Source organism: Vombatus ursinus, unplaced genomic scaffold (assembly GCF_900497805.2).
Source record: "Vombatus ursinus unplaced genomic scaffold, bare-nosed wombat genome assembly UNPS02010980.1, whole genome shotgun sequence".
Taxonomy (NCBI): Eukaryota; Metazoa; Chordata; class Mammalia; order Diprotodontia; family Vombatidae; genus Vombatus; species Vombatus ursinus.
In genome coordinates, this window is record NW_020950758.1 from 5,124,383 (window position 1) to 5,130,382 (window position 6,000).

Below are 6,000 nucleotides of genomic sequence, written 5' to 3' on the forward strand. Positions count from 1 at the left end.
TCCTGCCTCAGATACTTACTAGCTGTGTGGTTCTGGAAGATCTTAAACCTCTCTGTGCCCTAATTTCCTAATCTTTCAAATGAGGGAGGTTGGCCTCTAAGGTCCTTTTCCTCTCTGGATATAATGCAGTACTTTCTTTTATGGAAAAGAAACACCCACTGCTTGATGTAACAGGACCCAGGTGAGGTCGCCTGCCCCTCCTCCACAGGCAGTGGGCCTAGGGTCCTATAGGACTTCCTAGAAAGCAGTTCTCCCACGACAGCATGCTTGCCCAGCTCCTCCCCCTCCTACTCAGAGACAAATCCAGCCTTGGCCCAGTTCCAGACCACTGGGAGACACCACAGACCATCTACCATGCAATCATATAACCATGAGCATATGCAGTCCCCCCCCCCTCCCGGAGCAAAGAGCAGAGGGCTCCTTCACACGGCTATCCGATGATCCATTGGGCCAGAATTAGCCCGGAGGGCCTGCTGCTGTGGTTATGGAGGGTCCTGAGGCCAGGCGGCATAGCTGAGGTAGAGAGTCACTGGGACCCCTCCTTAGAGAGCAGATGGAAGCATCCTCATAAGACCAGACTTTCTGGAGCTAGACGGTGCCTTCGGGGAAGGTCCCAGCCACTCTCCATAGCTCAGCAGTCTGGTTTTCCCTACGTCAGATGTGGGGTAGGGAGCTATGTTAGGGCTCTATTCCTTCTTCCCTGGGTCTTATGGGTATGAAGCAGAGATGGACCTTGGAAGGCTGGCAGAGAGTGCAGGAGGTGGCTGGTGGTTGTGAAATTGCCATCAGAACCAAGAGGCTGGGGACATGTCCAGTGGGCAAGTCCCAGGTGAGGACGACCTGCAGACTGCCATGGGCCTGGGGTCATTGTGGCCAAGGAAGCATGCCACTTCCTCTGGATTCCAGCCACCAGGCTTCAGCTGGGGACTAAGGGAAGACACACACTGTCACCAACACAACCAATGGAAATAAGAAGGGCTTTGCTACTGAGAGTCCGTGGGGCTCAGGTGAGATCAAATATGGCTCCTCTAAGTAATAATAGAAACAACGCACAGCCCCATACTTTGCAAAGCTCTCTGAAGACCTTGTTGTATTTAAGCCTCATGCCATCCCCGTGAAGAAAGAACTCTTACCATCCAGATGAGAAAACTGATGAGGGTAAATGGTTTAACTTGGAATAACGAATGACTCCTTTTTGGTTCCGGTCAATGAGCTCCTCGTGTCTGAAGGGGGAATTTGAGCCCATGTCACCCTGCCCCCAAGTCTAGCATGTTGGCCACTCACTACAGAGCACATTGTGAACTTCACAGCCCAGACCAGCTGGTAAGCTGGCACTGTGAGCAGAGGCGGTGTGGAGTGGGGAAGGAGAGCACCTTGGGCTTGGGCAAGCCTAGCACCCAGCCCCACTGCAGACACAGTCTAGCTGAGGGACCCTGAACACTCGACACCCAGGAGAGCTTTCAAAGCTAAGACACAGAAGAGCTTCAGACTGATTTGTGTTCCTCACTGGGAGTCACCCAGAACAAAGATGCCACCACCCAAACCACACTGCAACAACCTGGTGACCCCCACTGACTGCGATCCTTGAGAAAGTAATTTCTTTGCAGTTTTCTCTTCTAGAAAGTAGATGGCACTCATCAATTCTGGCTTGTTTTTTCTTCTGTTTTTGTTTGGTTTTCTTTTTTTAGGTGAGGCGGCACTGTCCATTGTGGGCAGCACAATGAAAGTGCTGACTCCCTCTGAACCCTCTCTGCTGTCCCTGGGTAGACCGGGGTCCTGTCCACATCTCCCCTCAAGCATCCGGTCGCATGGCCTCCCTGAAGGGCATGTTCCAGCAAACTACTGGTGAGCAGCACAAACAGGAAGTCACAGGCAGCTCTCGCTCGCTCTCACTCTTGACCACTGACCGGTTGGCTGCCTGGTGGCGTCCAGGGCTCACAAACACGAGGATTGCACAAGTCCCATCCCTTTTTACTGTCAGCTGTCACATTCTTGTAACTGCCAGACCCGAGAGGGGCTCTGTTTGGGAAACCCTGGCTGAGAAACTCACAGGACCCATGGGTTTGGGGTGTGGCCAGTGGGCAAGTCCTGCCCCCTTCCACCCCACCCCCAGGACTAGGGGTACTGCTGCCCCCTCCTGTGGGCTCAGCCACCAGCCTACCTACCCATCGTCCCCAAACCAGGGGCATCTGAGAGAGGCAGAGGGGGATCCCAGATGCCTATCCTGCCAGGCTGCCCCTGGCAGACGTGTTAAGCTAGCCTGCTGGCTAGCCTTGCGTCCTCATCCTTCTGCTTAGCCCAGCCCAGCCCAGTTCCCTGTCTGTGACTGTTTATCTCCCAGGGAGGCAGAAAGGAGAAATTAGAGCCATAAAGGACAGGACAACAGACCAATAAAAAACGGGCTCCCGGAAGAGTCAGGAGAGCTGAGCGAGCAAAGTGGTCGCTATAGCAACACCAGGCACTGAGAAACATGCGGGGAAAACAGCCCTGCCTGGCGGCTGCCCTCCCCAATGACAAAACCTGCCAGCCACAGCGGAGACCAGAGGGCTCAAAGCCCATGGATTCCAAAGGCCGGGGGCGGGGGGGGGGGGTCCACCACGAAAGGACCAGGTCCTGCCCTAGAGGGCCCCGAGCCTGCTCTGGGATCCCTCCCAGCACTTTGGGGAAGGAGTCCCACACTCGGCTGACGCCAGAAAGGGGAACTGTAAATAAAGCATGGAAAGTTTCCGGAAGGGAAATGAGAGAGGGTGAAATGGACTAAAGGGGGAGGGGGACTGCACATGCCACTGGCCCAGATCCCTAAGAGCAGGGATATTAAAGCCAGCCCCTGGGCCCCATGAGAGACTCCAGAGGGCCAGTGACAGTCCCGTCCTAAGAGGGCACAGGGATGGATAACACCCTCCCCAAGGAGGGGCTGAAAGGGGCTACACCCCCCCCCCCACACACACAATCCTCTTAGAATGGCCGCACTTGGAGGGACCATCCAGCCCAACCCTTTCATTTGACATACGGGGAAACTGACACCCAGAAAGAGTGACTCGATCAAAGACAGCTAACAGTCAGGACCAGAAGCCAGGTGTCCTGACTCCCGGTTCAGTGTCTGTTCTAATGAATCAAACCACAGGCACTAGATACGCTCCCACCGAGCCCGCTCCGGGCTCTAGGCTGAGGGCTGCGGATACAAAGAAAGGCACCCGGTAGCCCTCCCCGAATCCGGCGGCACCCCCAGCCCACACGAGTCCATGCGCCCCAGCCCAGTGGGCCTGGGGAATCTCTTTCGTGACGCTTTGGGCACTTCGGACGCTGCAAAAGGGCCTTGAGCTGTGGCTACAGGGGCCGCGCCTCGGATTCCTCTTCTGTCAAATGGGGGAGAGGCTCGGAACCAAGGGATCTCTAAGCTCCCTTTCTGATCCACGTCCTCTGATCTCAAGATCCGGGGATAACAGCAAAGGGCGGAGGGGAGGGGGTCTGATCTACCGGATCAGGGGAGGCCAGGAGTGGGCAGGTGGCTGGGGAGGGAGGGGACAGGTGTGTGTGTGTGTGTGTGTGTGCGTGTGTGTGTGTGTGTGCGTGTGTGCGCGCGCGCGTGTGTGTGTGTGTGTGTGGTGGCGGGTGTGGCGCGCGGGGACCCGCCACCCATCTGTGGCCAGGCTGAGGGTCCACCAGGGCAGGAGGAGGAGAACCTGCTCACCTTGGGGCTGGGGGCCTCCGCTCTCGTTCTAGAGGGAATGGGGCATCTTGAGGAGCCCGGGAGGAGGCGGGCGTGCGGGGACGGGGACTGGAGGCGGCTGCCCAGGGTTGGGCTGGGCAGAGCAGGGCACGGGGACTGAGGGGCGGGCATGGGGAAAGGGCTGAGAGGAGCGAGGGAGAGGGTCAAGCTCGTCCAGCGCCCCGGCCAGAGCGAGAGAAGGCTGGAGCCCCTGCGGACGGCGCTGCGCGCTGAGCCCCCCGACCCGAGCCCCGAGCCCCGAGCCCCGAGCCGCAGGCACTCACCGGGAGCCGGACCCGAGACGCCACCGCCGCCGCCGCCGCCGCCTCTCCCCACGCCTGCCCGCCCGCTGCTGCGGCTGCTCTGGCTGCTCACGAGCAGCACCTCCCCGGAGCTCCGCCTCCGCCTCCGCCCAGCCCGCCTCCGTCCCGCCTCCCGCCCCCAGCCGAGGGCCGCCCACCCGGGCAGACCGGAGCTGGGCATGGGCTGGGCCTGGGTCCCTGGGAGGCTGAAGGAAAGCTCACCCCTTCCCCTCACTTTACCGATGGGGAAACTGAGGCCCAGATTGGAGAAGGGAAACGTGAGAGGGCAGAGGATCTGGGACTCGAACCCAAGGCCAGAAAGCAGAGGCCCCAGTTGCAGAGACAAGCTCTGCCATTTTTTCCTTTTTTTTTTTTTTTTTGCCTGTGTGCCTTGGGCCCCGGCCCTTTTCCTCTCAAACTGGGTAGGAGTTCCCAGGCTGGAGGACTGCGTGCACTCTCCTGCCCGTTCTTGCTCGGTGCGAAGAGGTGTCCAAAGGCCACGTGCCTCTCGCTGTGAGATCTTACACTACCTGCCATCTGTCTGTCTGTCTGTGTGTCTGTCTGGGGAGCTCATCATTTCTCAGATTCAATGACCAGCCCTATGCTGAGGATTCGCCAGTCTACTTAGCCACCCCTAACCTTTCTTCTCACTTCCAGTCCTGAGTCTTCAACCGCCCATTGGCCATGTAGAAATCCCTATCCCTAAGAGCAGGGATTGGCCCTAGGGTTGGAAGGGCCTTCCAACCAATATTCTCCATGTAGAAATGAATAACCGGAAGGCACCTTCAACCCAACATCCCAAACCGAACCCATCGTCTTTGTGCCAAACCCTCCCCGCCTCCTGAGGTTCCTATTACTGCTAAGAACAGCAACATTCTCCCCATCTTCCGGGCTTGCCCCCCAAGGTTATGCTCTAGCCCTTAGTGCTTATCCGTCCTCCACTCCCCATACATATCTCCAGTCTGGCCAAGGCCTGTCAATTTCACCTTTATGGTATCTCTTGAATCTGCCCCCTTTTCTCCTCTGAAACGGCTACCAATTTGGTACAGGATGTAATCACTTCATAACTGGATTATAGCAATAGCTAATGGGGTCTGGGTCTGCCTCTCAGTTGGGTCTCCTCCCAATACCTCCTTCACACAGCTGTCAGTGATCTCCCTAAAATTCAGATTTAGCCATCTCACCCCCTCCCCACATGTTCCTGTGACTTCTTATTACCTCCAGGAGCAAATATAAAATCCTGTTTGGCTTTTTAAAGCCTTCCTATCCTTGTCATTTCTACCTTTCCAGTCTTTTTACCCCTTGCTACCCCATGATATTCTTCAATCTAGAGACACTGACCTCCTGGTGCACCTTGCAGAAAACTGTCCTATCTCCAGGTATTTTCTCTGACTGTCTCTCCCCAGACCTGGAATGCTCCCCGTCCCCATCTCAAATTCTTGACTTCTCTGGTTTCCTTCAATTCCTAGCTAAAACCCCACCTTTTTAAATGTTTGATAGTATTTTTCCCATTACATATAAAGACAATTTTCAACTTTCATTTTTATAAGATTTTGAGTTCCAAATTTCATCCCCTCTCTTCCCTTCCCTCCACCCCAAGATGGCAAACAATCTGATATAGATTATACATGTGCAATCATGTAAAACATATTTCCACATTAGTCATGTGGTGAAAGAAGAAAAAGAACAAAAGGGAAAAAACATTAAAAAAAAAACAAAGAAAGTGAAAATAGTATGCTTCAATCTGCATTCAGACTCCATCTTTTTTTCTCTAGATGTGGATAGCATTTTCTATCTTGAGTCTTGGAACGGCCTTGGATCATTGCATTGCTAAGAAGAGGCAAGTCAATCATAATCAATCATCATACCATGTTGTTTGTTGTTAATGTGTACAACAATATTCTCCTGGTTCTGCTCACTTCACTTTGCATCAGTTCACGTAAATCTTTACGGGTTTTTTTTTTCTGAAATTTGCCTTTTTTTCTTATA

The 6,000-nt window shown here is 54.7% G+C and overlaps 1 protein-coding gene across 2 annotated transcripts in view; it reads right to left on the bottom strand.

The window, feature by feature from the left end:
* FAM49A (family with sequence similarity 49 member A) overlaps nt 1-4,052 on the bottom strand; it is a 94,526-nt gene extending 90,474 nt beyond the window's left edge. The window contains exon 1 of one of the 2 annotated variants that reach the window (XM_027855616.1): nt 3,994-4,052. The gene's annotated coding sequence lies outside the window, so the exon portion shown is untranslated. The remainder of the gene's footprint in view (nt 1-3,993) is intronic. The other variant, XM_027855614.1, reaches the window with a different exon arrangement.
* Between the last annotated feature and the right edge of the window lie 1,948 nt (nt 4,053-6,000).